This window comes from Toxotes jaculatrix, chromosome 4 (assembly GCF_017976425.1).
Source record: "Toxotes jaculatrix isolate fToxJac2 chromosome 4, fToxJac2.pri, whole genome shotgun sequence".
NCBI lineage: Eukaryota > Metazoa > Chordata > Actinopteri > Toxotidae > Toxotes > Toxotes jaculatrix.
In genome coordinates this window covers 1346050-1363259 of record NC_054397.1, presented here as the reverse complement: position 1 = coordinate 1363259, position 17210 = coordinate 1346050, and positions in this window count along the sequence as shown.

Sequence of the window (17210 nt, the reverse complement as noted above, 5' to 3'; positions counted from 1 at the left end):
AAAACTGCAGGAGAACAAAAACCGTCGCAGCAGCGTGTTAGCGCTCAGTGCGTCATACTGAGCACGTTAAACTTTCTCTGTGGAGTTTCTGACCACAGGTGGCGCCGTGCGGCAAAGTTGTAACTGTACACTATTCCCCTGAGTGACAGTTTGGAAGGCAGCAACAGTAAAAGGAAGCCTGCTAGCTAAAAACACGGATGTAATCGATGCTGGAAATATTTAACATCCTGATCCGGGTTCAGTCACGGCGGTTTTTTTACGTGACTTCGTTCAGTTCAACGCTTCGTGGTCACAAACATCTGCGTCGTTATCCGATCGCTCTGAAGGTGTTTTGCTAATTGAGCTTCACCCAGGGAGGTTCCTCTCTGTTTGTTTGTGGTTGACTTTGTTTCTGGAGCTTCAGTAACGAGTCGGTGCTTGTGTGTGGGTGCAGGCTGTTCGAGGTGCCCTTCGGTGCTGCTGTCAGCACTTTGACTGACAGGCCTGCGCAACACAAGGAACCTGGGATTAAAGTTAGCTGAGCGTAAACAAACACTGAGGTTTTAAAGAGCAGAGGAGCAGCGGGCAGAGAGTCCGGACTCTGGGGGGGGTTTTCTACTGCTGCACTGACTCAGAGTTTTAGGGTCAAACACAGATAAATCAACTTAAATCTCAAAGAGCGGCTTTAACAGAGACCGGGGTCACGTCAGCGGTGACGAGGTTCGTTCCTCTGTGGACGCAGTGACTGCTGGGAAGCCTGAAGACACAAGGTAAAGGTTCACAGAGCGAACCCAGTGCCTCCCTCCTCCCCCCGTCACCTGCAACTGATGCTAACTGACAGAAACGTTCAGTTAAATAACAGGAAACTGTTGGTCGCCCCTGAACCCTGTTCCCTGTCGTGACACGTCCCTGACGTTATAATTGGACGTGAACGTTTCTTTTATAATTTTTTAATGTTCATTGAAAAGGGAACATGGAGGCACGTTCTTATTTTCAGTCACCAAACAGAGTTTCAGCGCCAGCGTGAAAAAAAGCTGCGTGTGTCAGGAAAAGTTAAAGGCGCCGCACGGAGGTTAGTGCTGTGGATCCACGTTTGCTCCGACACACATGCGTGAGAGGAACACACGTGTTGTTGTTGCGCAACGTGAGTGATTAACATCCTGCCATAGTTTTCATGTAATTCCACTGATCATGTTTTCCACAGCCGCCTGTTGCAGCTTTAAACAGCCGTGTTGATTGTTGGAAATCATCAGATGGTTAAAAAGTACAGCAGCTGCCATTCAGTTTGCTTTGGTTAAGGAAAAGGCACACGAGGAACTGAAGGAGGACTGAATCACGGATGGATCGGTGACAGAGGAAGAGCAGACAGGGATGATTTGGATAATGCGGATCGCCGGCAGATCTGATAGCACTCGTCTTATTCACAAATGTAACACAGGATATGCACTAATCTTATTTATTTAAGAGCTTTAGGGGCTCACGATGAGGAGCTTTAGTCTGAGCAGAGCTGCAGCCTTATCATTAGCACGGAGCGAAGGCGATTAAGAGCAAATTATAAAACAAAGAATTAAGTTCTGAGAGCCAATTTAGATGAGATCTCAGTTAAATGGAATCAATTTGGAAAAGTGCGACGGCATCTGGACCTCGCAACGGGGGGAATGCTGATGCTTAGAGAGGGAGAAAACACACACACACACTCCTCTCTCTCACCTCTGGCTTCTGTGGTTGTGACCGTGGATGAATGTACACCTGACGTCCTCTAACTGGGCTGAACAGCAGGTGAAGGGAACGTTTCCTTCACCTGATCAACACGGACGCCGAGAATTTATGTTTGTATACAAATAAACTACAAACGTTTTGTTCAGATCACGTTTTCTGTTAATGAACAAATATATTGATGCTGAACGAGTCAGTGAAATGTTCACAGAGCTGTTTGTTTTCCACCTAAATATCTGATCACAGCTCATCATCCACCTGCAGTGACTCCAGCTTCATGAAGCTGTTTCCTGGTTCTGTTCAGACTCTCACAGCACCTGGTCCAGGGAAAGATCCTGGTCTGGATTAATGCAGAAAAAAAAAGTTCACAGTGACAACCTGTTTATTTAGCTTTAACCAAAAACACCATCTCTTTTTTATGTGGCTGAAAATAAACACAACAATCTACTAATGGATGTTTGTATTTTCCAGACTCGTCCTCTGCAGACAGGTGGTGGAGTCACGGTGTCTACAGGTGGGGTGGTAAACCCGGCTACGCTTTTACACCAAACGTGTGCCTGAGCTGTATCATCTGTTTGGTTCCTGTCACAGTTTAAGTTGGAGACATTTTTTTTCTTTTAATTTTCTGTTTTTTTTCTGTCATTATTTATGACAGATCCAGATCCAGAACCAGATCCAGAACCAAAACCAGAACCAGATCCAGAACCAGATCCAGAACCAAAACCAGAACCAGATCCAGAACCAGATCCAGTACAAATGAACCAGAAAATACTGTATATAAACATCTCAGCAATCACTCACTCAGTACCCACTCAGACCTCAGTGTGTGTGTGTGTGTGTGTGTGTGTGTGTGTGTGTGTGTGTGTGTGTGTGTGTGTGTGTGTGTGTGTGTGTGTTGGGGGTGGGTTAATTTAGTGACTAATTAAAATGGAGAGTGACTGACCGGGTGAAACGTTACTTCACCCTCTCTCTCTCTCTTTTGTCATCTTTAAAGTGGCCGTAGGGGTGTTAATAATTTGACCCCCCCAAAGTGTCTCTTAAGTGAAGGGGAGGAGGAGGGGGGGGGGGTTGTTTGAAGACTGACCCTCCCCTCTTGTTTCTTGTTTCTTCCCCCTCCTCCTTTCCCCTTTCTTCTTATTCTCTCTTGTCCTGTTGTCTTCTTCTTCTTCTTCTATCCTCTTTCATGCTCCGCGGCCTCAGCTCCTCCTTTTCAATCTGCTCGGCTCAGCGGTCGACTCTCACAGGACGAACGGACTGGAACTGTTGCTGTTCCCTCTCATGTGTGGGTGGGAGGGTGGGGGGAGACATGGGGGAGAAGTTAAGAGGTGTCTCCTTCTATCCTTCCTTTCTTCCTTCCTTCTTTTCCACTCCCTGCAGCTTTGCATCTTCCGATCTCTCCTCCACCCTTCTCCTTTGTGTCCTGCTGAAGCAACATGCTGTTGTGTGTCTCTTTGGTTTCAGCACATTGTTAATATGTTTTTTAAATGGTGATTATTAAACAATGTAAATGTAAACATGGAACTCTGTAATCACTGTTCAAGTCATTTATGCAGCAGTTCAGTCTTGTTTTAAACTGATTTTTTAATCATTTAATTTTTCCTCGTTACTTCATTTCTTTTCTAGCTGTTAGAGAAACAACAGCACATTCCTACATCCCTCCTTTCCTTATTTTATTTCCTTTCATCGCTCCACCCTCTGTGATCTTTTTCATCCTCTTGTCCTGTGCAAACTTTGCAGCCGTGAGCTGATGAATATTTCCGTGTAATATTTCACTCCCTTTTCTTTCTGCTTCCTAAATTTTTTTCCTGAGCTGCCACATTTAGCTGAACGTTTAAATGGAAGCTGCAGCTAAAAACTGCAAAAAGCAGTTTTTAGAAAGTGTGCCGAAAGAAAGTCAACCGAAAGAAAGTCAACTTTTTTTTTTGGTCAAACTTTGTCAAATGTTTCTCTTTAGAAATTTCTTCCTTCTTCTTCTTGCCACTTGTTTTTGTCATAAGGTTATAAATATAAGTAATGGCTTTATTGTGTGTTCATTCATTAACAAATGATTTCTAGATCACTTGAAAACACATGAAAAACCTTTGGGCTGCCAGCTGGTGTTTGTCCTGCTCCACGACACTTGCATCATCTTTTTGGAAACTCCTCTGATCGACTGTCTGACAACACTGTAATGTTATAATGGAACATTTAGAGCTGTATTGTTACCAAAAGAAAATATAATCCCCAATGATTTTTAACCCTGTGAGCTAAAGTTCCTGCTTTTTCTTTCCTTCCTTCCTCCTTTCCTTCCTTCCTTCCCTCCTTGTTTGCAGACAGTTACATATTTTCCTCGGCTCAGGGAGGCTGCAGGCGGTGGAGCAGCAGCAGCAGCAGCAGCAGTCTGGTTGTTTGCTGCCAAAAATGGAATTAAGTCAGTTGCCAGGCTGGATAAGGAATTGGATTCTCTTCCTCCTCTGTTATCCCTCTGGACCAGATCCTGTTTCCCCCTGAGGGGAGGGGGAGGGGGATGGGGGTTGGTGGTGACGGTGAGAGGGGGGGCAGGTGGTACGATGGGGTTAGATCTCTGCCAGGTCACTGTCACTGGAGCATCTCAGTCGGTCCACATCAGGCCACACCTGTCCCCCCAAACCCAGGCTCTGTGTCTGGGCAGCAGCTGCAGCCAGCCGGGGGTCTGAGTCTCCGGACCGGCCCGGGTCTTCTCCACGCCACGCCGGCTTATTTATCTTCACAGGATGCAACACCTGGCCGGGCCCCCACCCAGCTGGACAATAACACTGCTGACTGATATCAATAGAGGCTTTGGAGTTTCATCACAAATCTCCTAGCAACCGCAGCTGGCACCATAATGGAGGAACTAGCTGTGTGAAAATAATGTGCAGCGTGCACGGCATCCTGGGTAAAGGGAATCGCAGATAGTGCTACATTAGTGTCACTGTGTGCGTTAACCTCAGAGGCTGTAAAAACCCATTCCAGATATCCCAAATCTGAGCTGGGAGAGTTTGTAAAACAGTACAAGCCTCTAAGAGACGTGCAGCTTAGTCTGATGGTTATTTAACATGTGGGTCTTACGTCTGAGTTAAGTTCCCTGGTACAGATGTTCATGTTCCTCAGAGGATGAATCCTTCAGTCTTTGATGATTCCTTGATTTTTCCGGAAGCCCCACCATCATGTCGACGTTTTCATTTATCCTGTGAGATATGTCCACATCTGTTGGAAAGACTGGAACAAAACTTGGTGCAGACATTCATGGTCCCCAGATGATATATCCATGCTGACTTTGGGGATCTTCCTGCCAACATTAGGTGGACAGTTATGGTTTTGAGTGAAATATAACAACAACTGTTGGATGTTTTCTTTAGAATTTGACTCAGACATTCATGTTCCCCTCAGGATGAACTGGAATAACTGTTCATGCCTTCAGTAGAGTCAGAGACGCATAGAATCATTGCCTGTATGCACTGAAGCTCTTTTGGCAGCACGTGGTGGCCCAACACTTTATCACAGAGAATTTATGTTGGTTCTTCCTTTAAGTTCTCGCCCGTCTGAATATTTAATTGCTTTAAAAAAGCAAAGATTTCAGTTGACTCGTGAGAATCAGTGATTTTTAAACCCAGCTGGATGAGTCGCTGTTGGGAAGCGGGGGGGGGTGTCGAGGGTGACCATCGGACAGTCTGACCATCGGATCTCCTCCTCTACTTTTTCATTAAAATTATTTTTTCCATTTTCCCAAGAATGATTTGGAATTTAAAGTCCTCTATAATTGGGCCTATATTTTCCCGGCCTGCCGCGGCTGTGCTTATCAGCGAGGGGTAAGAATTAAGACCACATAGGGAACCAAATAACATTTTTTAAAAGCTAGGAGACTTAAGTAGAAAATTGGCTTAGCATGCAGATAGCAAAGTCAACAATGGGAACATATATCCCAGCTCGGAGTGATTGAAGTCCCTGTCTTTCTGATGAACAAAGTGTTTGATTTTCACCACGGCTCTTACATAAACTGCTAACTTGATTTCACACCCCGGATCTGAGGGTGACAACAAACACTTTAATTAGAGGAAGATGATGCAGGGAAGGGGAGAGAGGAAAAGGTGATAGACGGTAACAAATCCCCAGCACACTCCAGACAGCCTAAATATACAGCCAGTAAAGCGAAATATTATTTTTTTTCTCCTACTTTTCATATCTTATTATTTTTTTGTTCATTCTCCAGCTTGGAATTGTGAATATTTTTGCATAGCTTAAAGCACGCGTGCTATCTCGCTCAAACCTACGTGGTTCATTTGCATTGTCGATGGTTTGCACGGGAGGTTAGCGGGGCTGCAGGGGCTGGAGGGGGGGTTGTGTGTGCCGTAATTAGGCCTTTGTGGGTGAGTTTTGGACCGGACAGTGTACCGGCGGTCCTGGCTCGTAGCTGCTGCAGCGCTGCAGCCTGAGTGGCACCTTGTATCCCTTTGAACCGAGCCTCTCCACACTGCGAGATTAGCTTCACTCAGAGTGCCTCCATTCTCTAAGTAGTTGTTTTTACATTGATAGAAGAGAAGAAAGAGAAAGGGAATGAAAAAGGCCCGAACAAAAAGCACAAACCCCTCTCACTTGATCCTGCAGACGTTATTGAGTGGCCGGACAGATCACCAGAAATGATAAACGCCATCCAATAAACGTGCCAATCAAGGCCTCCACCTTTCTCTAAAACCGTGGAAACAAACGGCACCTCTGCTCTCAGTTTGGGCTTTATTGGTCAGCAAATAATCAAAGCACTTTTTTCCTCCTCTGGAGGGGATTAGAAAGGCGAAGCTTAGCCCGCTGGACCAGACACCAGGGGGGAGGCCAGGGGGTCTCCTTATCAGCGCTCGGCTGCTGGATGCAGCTTCGCTACAGGACAGATTGCTTTCACTGTCGCCTGTCTGCGGGAAAGAACAAAGACGCACCGCTGCCGCCATAAAGCCCCAGCTCTGGTGGGACACCAAGGGCTCCAAAAGACGCCTTTATGTATTCATTAGGATGAGCAGTGAGATCATACATGCCTCCGCCTCCCCCTGCCTTCCTCCTTTCTTCCTCTCTCCTTTTCATCCATCCATCTGGCCTCCATTAAAAGAGGGTTAATTTCTTCCTCGTAACCTGTTCTCTCTGATTGTGCAGGCAGAGCATATGTATACAGATAGAGGGGCTGTGTGTGACTGTGTGTGAGACTATTTGTCTGATGCAGACGACTTGCTGTCTGCAACCTCACAGATTCTGTCCGCTGAATATGTTCAACAAAACTCGGATGGTTCATACAGAAAAATAAATGTAAAATGTTTGAGCATCGTTGTTGGAAATCATTTTTGTTCAAACTCAGATTTTTTTGTTATGTGGTTGATAAAAGTGTTTTTAAATAAAAAAAAACAAGCAGTTGCTTTTCCTGTCATAACCACCATCCACTGATTTCTCTCTGTGAAGGATGAATTTTCTGTGAAAATCTCTCTCCCGCTGCCCTACAGCGCCAGCAGCGTTAGCTGACGTTAGCTTAGCAATGGAATCAGCTAACGTCAGCTAACGACCGACTCCTGCACAAACAGAACATCTGTTCCTTATGTCCATCATCTCCAGTCTAATGTTGCTCCCACTCTTACCATCTGTTTATGACTGACTTGTGCAAATTGCAAATCAGAACAATATAAACAGAATTTCTTGGACAAATCGGTAAAAGATTGATTGTAAACCTCGGGCCAGGAGATCAGGACACATGCTCGACTTCAACTGAAGGACTAAGAAACGCAGCAAATATTAGCAAGAGGGACGTTTAACGTGATCTGAGTGTACTGCACTGAGGATCAGGGATTTATGTACCATAGTGTGTACATAAAGACCAGACAGGAAATCTCTGTAAACAGTGGAACTATAAATGCTCTCGCTGGCGGCCATGTTGTTGCTCTCCTGACATCTAACCCCAATTTGCGTCACGCTAATTCCAAGTTTTATATTACACCTCTTTCTCTCTCTCTCTCTCTCTCTCATAATCTCTTATTTCTCCTCGTCAGCCCTTTACTCTCTCTCCTTCCCTCTGTGTTTTAGCCCTCAGGCTTTTGGCTCATTTCTTGTGGAGAAGAAAGGCAAAATAAAAGCGACATAAAGGAGCGAGGAGCCTGAGGAGGCGATGTGGCGAAGGGCGGACAGAGCGGCGCCAGTCCTCTCCACCGACACACACTGCCACAATCCAGCTGACTTCCTCTGATTCGCCGAGAGCAAACTGAGACATGTGACATGTCAGGTGAAAGTAACCGACGTATGACCCATGCAGAAATGTCATCGCTGGTACTGATATCTTTGGACTGAGGCTGATGATACACTGATTGTTGTTCTTATTATTAATATTCTTATTATTTTAATTTATTATTATTATTATTTTTCCACTGGTCAGTTGGATAGTCTTGGTTGGTTTTGTATCATGATGCTTTGTTTAAGCCACAAAAAAGGTTGTAGAAAACCTAAAACTAATATTTGTGTGTCTGTCAGTGATTTGATCTGGTGCATCACGTGCTGAAAGTGTTTTTGAACAAGCTCACAGTTAAAGCAGGATTTCGAGGTGAAGCAGGTGGAAACGTGAGTGGCACTTTATGCCTTTGTTAGACGGAGATGTGTGTGTGCACTGAACAGTGGAGCAGCTTGCACAGTGTCTGGTTCAGAACACTTGGAGCTGCTTTTGTGAATGAACTGTAGATGTTTCCTTGTAACCTGGCACAACGTCTCAGTAACCTGGTAATTTCAGTGGTTATATTTCAACCTGTAGATAAAAACCTTCTGAAAACATAGCTGGTGTTTACCAGATTCATCGTTGTACCACTTCAGTACAGTGGTGTTTTGGATGAGTGTCCACAGGATGACAGATGTCGTGTCGGTGCACGTGCCTGGAATGTGTATTTTCAATCAACAGATGGATGAACTCTTCTGAAATCTGCTTCTTCTGTGTGCAGACTCGTCGATGACGGAGGAAGAGAGCACATCTGTCGGTCGCCTCGTCAGGCTGCTGCTCCTCGCGTCTAGGTGTATCCAATATGGCCGCGGGACTCGCAGCTGGGCAAGAGGTGACATGACGGCGTGGGAGCGTTGGTACGTATGTGAGACGACAGATTTTAAAAGGTCACGCACAGGCGGGAAAGACGTGAAGCCCTTCGGGACTCTGCCTCCTGTCCCCGAGGACGAGGGCAGAGTTGAAGGGTTGAAAAGTTCATCCATAGGGGAGAAGAAAGGTGAGCGAGGCAGTCATGCAAAAATCTGACATGAAGACAGGACGGAGGGCGGGGGCAGGATTAGCCTGGGCTAAGGTGACAGAGGACAAATAATAGGCGGCACAAAAGTGAGTGTTTTACAGCCACGGTTTATGTTTCCTTTGGGCTGAATAATCATTTCCAGCCCAGGATTTCAGTCCACTGTGGAAGAACTTTAGAACTTTAGAAGATATAAACTTTACCTATCAAGAAGAAATCACACTGTCACAGTCATTTCATGAGAAGAGGTAAAATATATTTTATTCCGACTTCATGGACAGCAGTGTGTAACCGGATCATTACTGTTGATGAATTAACATTAACTGGTGGAGGAGACGACTGGGCCTGTTCTCCTGTTCTTGTGTTGCTTAGTTACTTTGCACTTTCCGCCATTTTTGATGCCTTAAATTCCTTATTTAACATTATTTATTTTTATTTGTTAATCTCTGGCATTTCTTCACCAATATTTCTTGAGCCTAAACAGACGAGATGTATGAAGATACGCTAAGATCAGTGGGAGCATCAGTCTAACTCCACATTAAATGCCTGTTTATTTTATGATGAGCAGTTTCATGGTTTATAGAATTCGATATCTCAGCATCTGTATGTATCATGATTCACTCGTTTTTCTGCAGATCAACTGAGTTTATGGATAAAACGAAGGTGCTTCATCAAACTGACCGAAAACCATCAGAGTCCAACGTGACCGTGAGACAGTGCTGCTCATTAACTGTCCACATCAGTGCTAAAGACAATGAAGGGACTGATTCTCGTAGCTGAGGATTGAACTGCGGCGCTGTGACCTGGACTGACACGGCGACGTGATCTGAGGTGACAGACTGAGAATTCTTCACATTGCTGTGTTCATCTGAGGTCAAACAGCTTTGCTCCGGCCTCCAGAGCGAGAAGGACTCGACGCTTTCGCTCCTCCGTCTTCACCATTAACCATTAATCAGCGTATAGACAGAATCTGGCCCCGCACCAGCACTTTAGGGCGTTTTCTATCAGTGCCATTCCAGGCAGATGGTGGAGTAAGTGTGATTGGCAGCAGAAGTGGAAGAAGCAGCGACGGAGCGGATACAGTTGCCAGGGAGAGTGGGGATGGGGATAAGAGGGTGCGGTGAACGGGGGGAGGGGGGGGTTGGGGGGCGTGACCAGTCTTAATTATCCCAAAGGGGCTGCCAAGCGTTGGCGCTCTGACAATGTTTCAGAGCTTCACTAAGGAGTTCACAGATGAGTTTTGTTTTGGGTGGAGTTTTGAGATACCAGTGTGTTCCTGACGGCCGTTCCCATGAAACAAAACACAACAGCAGAAGGAAGCAGGCAGCGTTCGCTATCAGAGCATCTGAACTGCTTCAGAGTTTTAATCCTTGGTTTAGATCCACTCTGCAAATCCCCGCTGGAATGCGACCGGGCGCATGTCGCCCTCGCCGTGATGCGGATCGACTGTTGTGGCCTGCAGAGCGGCCTCATGGAGCAGATGAACAAAGCCAACCGCCTCCAGTTCGAGATACCGCAGGTGCAGACTAACTTCCTGGAGAGGCACCAAAATGGCAGACGGGTGCTGGGTTCATAGGGGCGAAGAGGAAGACGGCGGCGGCACGGAGACACCAAGCTGCCCGCCCCTCCCTTGCCTCTGCTATCTGAGTCACGCAAGGAGGAGGAGACAACCGGTCATCACAGGTGAGATCACCAGCACCGGGTTCAAACTGAGGTCAGGAGAAGCTCCCACAATGCACCTTGTTTCCACAGAACACACCAGCATTGGCCGCACCACAGAGAAAACCGTCTCCGATGCAATCGCATTTCCTCTCCACTGTCTGTGTTGTTGTTGTGGCGCTACAAAGTCCCGAAAATATTCCTAATCCCCACATTGTTGGTTCGCAAGACATAACAAACAAACGACAAGCTGACGCCAGCCCAGCCCGAACACGGTCACAGTCAGCTCACACCAACCGATGGACTCGTTTGTCCTTATAAGTTCAGGGGAGGAGCGATGAAAGCTGGAGCTCACATCCAGCTCAGCGGTCAGAAAACTGCATTCCCCACATTCCTCTTCCATCCTGACAACCTGAGCTGCTGAAAGATCAGGTGTGTGTCTGCCGCATCTCTGCACCGCGGTAAGAAGTGTGATGACCAGGTGCATGCTGGGAAACTCACATGCAGCTGCCTTTTGTTCCATCTTGACATTTGCTTTTCCAGTGACTGTGACACGGTGAGAAATCACCATCAGCACTGGTCGTATCATCTGCTGTGAACCGTCTCCGTGGCCAATCACCTTTCTCCTTTTATTTTTTCTTTTCTTTGTTTTTGTTTTTATGAGACTGAAAATGTCGACTGTGAAATAATTCTGAATGATGAGATGAATGATGAGAGTCAGTCTGTGACTGGAAGCAGCCGCAGTGACCTCTGCACCTTCAGCAGTGGTTTCCTACTCCTCCACTGATCAGCAGGTGGCAGCGACGCACCAAGACGCCTGATAATGTGCCAGCAGAGGCAGAGAGGAAGAAGACTGTGGGCTGTGGAAGGTGATGTAAACAAAGCTGGATCCAAACTTTTCTGAAAAATCAGCTTTACAAAAGTTTTGTGAGGAGGGAAATCCACCCAAACACATCAAGAGTCAAGGATCCACTCTGTGTTTCTGTAAGTAAACACAGCTTGTTGCTGTTGTCGTTATTTTCCAGGATTTTTTTCTGTTGCTGCCAAATTCTGTCAACTGCAGAAATAATTCAGAATTCAGTCTGATAATTAGGTGGAAGAGGAAACTGCACAGGTTTGAGTCCGGACGTCATGTTTTCCTCTCATCTTCATCAGTTCCTGTCAGAGGACGAAGTAATCAGAAACTGCTTTACATGTTTGTGTGTGTGTGTGCTGTACACGTATGTGTCAGTGTCAGTATTGTGTGTGTGTGTGTGTGTGTGTTGGGTGAGCGCCGCAGTCATCCCCATCCTCAGGCGTTTGTCGGTGACTGACAGCTAAAGCGGAGGGCAGGGAGGACAGACAATACAGAGTAATGAGAGATGTGGTAAACAGGCTCGGCCATGCCTCCGCAGCTAACGTGACATGTCAGCTCCACGCCACAGCACTTTGTACACGCCTCACCTGTCAGACCTGGAGAGGCGGCTGAAGTGGAAAAGAGGCTCTCATCAATACCAGGCGATGATTAATATTTCCATCATGTGACACGCGGCTCAGACGCTGTGTGTTTTCTGGACTGACACTGATTAGACGTTTTTTTGTCAGTTTCCAACAAACCCCAGCCCTGAACCATAACCTAACCCTAACCTAACCATAACCTGAGGCTAACCTAACCATAACCTGAGGCTAAAGTAACCTGAAACCTTTGTTTTAATGAATCAATACGAGCTAAAATCTCAGCGAGCGAGTGACTGAGACACTGAGCAAAGATCGGCGGACAGAACATTCAGGAAGCAGCTTCTCATCTTTAGCTTCATCACTTTCACTGGTTAAAACGCCTCCGGCGGCAGAATCACATCAGCTGTCACTGCTGAATGTTTACTCAGGAACAGGCCAAAATTAAAACTGTCTGCTCTGTGCTGCTGGGGTCAAAGGTCAGAGCCTCCTCTCTGTAACACCACTGTACAGCCTCAAGTGGACTGAGTGTTCAAGTTGTCCCCCAACAGCCCCAACAGGGCGACACGTCCTCCCTCTGGTGTCAGGTCAACCTCAGGAATCGCACTCTCCCAGTTCACCTTTTCATTTGTGGTGAATTGAAACTGATGGAAAAAAGAAAAAGAAGTGTCCCGGTTGTTCTGTAATAATCCACAGACCTCAGGCCACTGCTTGTTTTACCTGATTAAACATGAAGATTTAACAACAAATGGGATATTTACCTGAACTGAAATGATGGAGCACGCTGAACAAGTGAAAGAAGTTCTTGTGTGTGTGTGTGTGTGTGTGTGTGAGTGATTTTCACAGTCCAGGATGTGTACTCTAATTGACCAACTGACTGACTGGCTGTTATTCGGCGGGTTAGGACCTGCTGTGCAGATCACTCAAGGCTGCCTAATCATGCATTGTCTGTGCCCGTGATGGCTGCGTGAAGGAATGCCAGAATTCACCTCGCGGTCAGAGGAGTCAGCGTCGGGCCTCGGCGCTTCAAGCAGCGACAGGCCGCCTCGTCGGTCAGGGTCACGACTGCGCACGGTGCACTTTCCCGGAGCCTCGTCTTTGTCATCACTGGCATTGTTTTTTTTTTTTTTTTTTTACTCACAGGCGTGTTCACGTGATGCTGAACTAAATCATCAGTGTGCTGAGAAGTTAGAGTGGTGGAGTCGGGCGCTGTCACTTGGCGGGGTTACAGGTTCGATTCCATCTGGGACCACCCGTGTTGGAGTTATCCTGCAGGTTCCATGTAACCATGACGACCTGCGTTTGAATCCGACCCACGGGCTGCGTTTAGAGTCGTGCCTGTTCCTGTATCGCTCTACTTTGATCTGCAACGGTTCGACAAAGTAACAGAAACACATTTTACAATGCATCGAGGCGACAGGTTATCTGGGCAAAGTACAGCGCCACCTGCTGGCAGCAGAAAACATCTACAGGATCAAAATGCTCAGAAAGTGTATAGACTTCACTCCCTCCGCCTAACAGAGGTTTAAATGTCTCCCAGAGAGTGTGTGTGTGTGTGTGTCCAGTGCACACACTGCATCAACACGGCAGTGACCATGAGAAGAATCACTGATCGATTCCGTTCATGTCACATGGACAGTTTCAGTGACGGGAGAAATTATTACAGAATCAACCAAATGAAATACATAAATGGATGCTGATCAAATGAACCATGAGAAAATGTCAAGCCATCAAATGAATGATGGTTATAACTCACAGTGATGATCATTAAGCTTCCCGTTAATCGCAGGATGTTTGTGTGTTTAAGTTTTAAAACTAAAATCAGTCCTGTCATCGGTCTGTGGGAAACCAATTCCTCATGCAGAGATCGCCCTCTGCTGGCAGCAGGTGGGAGTGACACGTCCAGGTTCGCCTGCAGTCAGTGAGCAGTCAACAGAGGTATCTGACGACTTACACTCATACACCCTTTAATTCTCATTTTGTTTGTTTAAAATGTTTACAATTTTCAGTTACATGTAAAAAAAACAAAAAACAAAACAAAACAAATTCAAACAAAAATTACGCAAAAGTAATGAAAACTTTTAAGAATGTCTGATGTCTCAGAACAAAGCAAACGCACTTACATGTTATCATCTAATTATTTTTTATTTCACAGGTCTTTCTTAGACTTAGAGTTCACGTTATTTTCTCCCCCTGATAACTGCCAAACACCAGCATGCCTGAGTTTGTATTTGAAGATGAGACAGTATCTGGAAGAACAGGAACCAGCTGCAGCGCCACAGGGCAAACTGATCCGATGTGACTGATATTAAGAATTAATGCTGAGATGCCACAGCAGGAGGAGAAGGACTGGGAAACACCAGACAGTGTTGTCATCGTATGCATCAAACATGCATTTTTTTTTTTACTGGCATTTAACAGATAAACAGACGAACAACATCTGAAACCAGTTTGACCTGAGTATGTGTCACCTGACCATTTTTCATGTGGTCTCATTGGTTGAGATGGAAACATGACAAACAGCTTGCTGTTTAAAACATCATGGCTGATTTTCAAACTGAAACCTGTTTTCATTTTTTGTACCACAACCGTTTTAGTGTTATTTAGGCTTAAAATTCGTACATAAATTAGGCCGTGGTTACGTTGAGTGACAGCCCCATAGACAGGCACTGGCAGTTAGCTCTTTGCTAAAGCATCGGCTGGGCTAGGCGGCTACCTCCAGTGGTTGACAGGGGCTGCAGTGTCCGTGTTTGTTTGCCAATGTTCGGATAGGTTTCTGTGACAGTATGGCTTGTTGTAGTGTAGACTGTACTAACCGACCGTCGAAGGAGTCTGTGTTGCAGTTTTTTCGGTAAGTAAATTTCTCACTATTTTACCTGGATGTTTGCGCTAATTAGCATGTATTAGCATATTTTGCCGCTGGCTTATGACTTAATTGCCGATTTCTGGTCGCTGCTGATACAGATAGAGGACCGGAGCAGCTAATGTTAGGAACGCTGCTGCGGTGTGTTCCGTCCGTTTATTGCCACCAACTCCACCAAACCCTGCAGCTCCACCTAAAACCTCTCTATCTGAAAAAGTCATGTTTAAAACACAGCAGCAACATTATGATCTCTGTTGTATGCTGTGTGTCGCAGTTACACGGGGTCGAACTAATCGGCTCGGACTCGGGGACTGTGGTGTGGTGGATGTAGCTGCGTGTAGCTGCCGCTTAGCTTGTTAGCCTAGCTGATTAGCCTTAGGCTAGCTCGGTTGCTCCGAGCTAAGTGGCCCGGTTCTCGGCCGGCTGACCCGTAAAGTAACCGCCACTTCGCCAAATATATATGGAAAGTACACTCCCACTAAAATCCAAGATGGCGCAGCTCCAATGCCCATGGTTTGGTCACAAAACCGACTCCCCGAAACCGATGGGTGACGTCACGGGTGCTACGTCCATGTCTTATACAGTCTATGGTCCGCGCGGACGCGTCACATCTCACTGGATCAGATGTTTGGCGCCGACACTCATTCATCCATGTAGATTTCACAGAACGGTCCTGAGAGCAGCGGGTCCCCCCCTACCCTATACCCTGCCAGTATTTTTGTGTCCTCATCATTATGCTGGCCGGTAATGACACAATAAACACACGACCATGGATCAGTCCACAATGTAAACACTGTCAATAAACACGGCTGCTGCTGCCATGAGCACATTTATTTACTGGAGCTTGCATTTGTGTTTAACGGTCATAGAAAACATGTAAAGGTGCTGCACTAAAACTTCAGGCTGTCAGAAATGGATGTTGGTCAAACTCCAGCACATAAATAAACTCCAGGCAGACAATGCGAGGGGGCTTTTTCCTTCTCCTGCTTCAGAGGAAGGGGAAGTTTTTCCCTCCTCTCCTTCAGAGGCGAGGGAGCTTTTTCCTTCGTTTTGCTTCTCTCGCTGCTCATGCTGATTCCTGGTGCTGCCTCAGTGAACAGCACTGAGGAGCTGAGCTTAGAGGACTGAGCACTGACTGTTTTGCTACACGCTACTAGCACATGAGAGTTCTTGGTGACATCATCGATATAAACCACCTTTAAATCTCACTTCAAAAGAAAATACGGTTACCGTGGTAATAGCAAATGCACTTTTTTAAAAATTATCACCGAATTAAGGCGATCATCAAACCAAAATGTGTCCAACCAACCCCAGAACGATGTGTACACACACACACACACTCAGCTGTTATAAACTGTATAACAGCTGAGTGTTTATGACTTTTATTAATGAAAATGGACTTTACATCATTTATCTTTAACATATCTTTAATTTACATTAACGTAACAGGTTTACTGCTAAGTTTTGGTGTTGTGGTGCGTAACAGTTAAAAATATACAAAGAGAAAATATAAATAACACAAAAGTCAAGGAATCAAAAAAATGCATATAGAAATTTACAATAAATATGTGTGAAAAAAAAAAGATTTCTTTCTTATTTCTTTCTAAACAAATCAAGGATCAAATAGTATTGTTTGACCAGGTTTATTTGTTGTTAGATTTTATTTGGAAAATAGCTGGATGGACATTGTTTGTGATCTGCCTGTACACTGTTTGAGTATAAAGGTAACCATGTAAGCTAAAGTAAGCTAAGTGCTTAGCTTCTTTCCTTAGCCTCATACTGCTACACTGGAAGAAAATAGCTATATGAAGCTTTTCCTGGACTCTATTATAATCAATTAATTGACTGATTGATTGATTTGGAAAACTATCATTGGACGCAGGTGCACTGTGCTGAAACTTAGCTCCACCTGGAGCAGCTACAACAGTAACAGTTAACAGTAAATGCACTGATGCATTAATATCAACAGTCTAATCATTTAACTGTCACAGGAGCAGTGAAGAAGTACTTTTACTTTTGATACTTGAAGTATACTTTTCTGCTGATATGTACTTTTGAATGCAGTACTTTTACTTGTAACTGAACTTTTGTTGTGTTGTGTTTTACTAAATCATCCTACTTCTTCCATCACTGCTCAGAGGCAATGAACCTGAGAGTCATTAGAAATGTCCAGTCCTGCTGTCCTGTCCTGTCCTGTCCCGTCTCAGCCCCTTTAATACTGCTCCTCACTGTTTCCCTCACAGCCCCGTTGGTCCAGATCCTGCAGCAGTCCTCGCTGTCCTCATGTGACCCTCAAACATACAGTTTGGGTT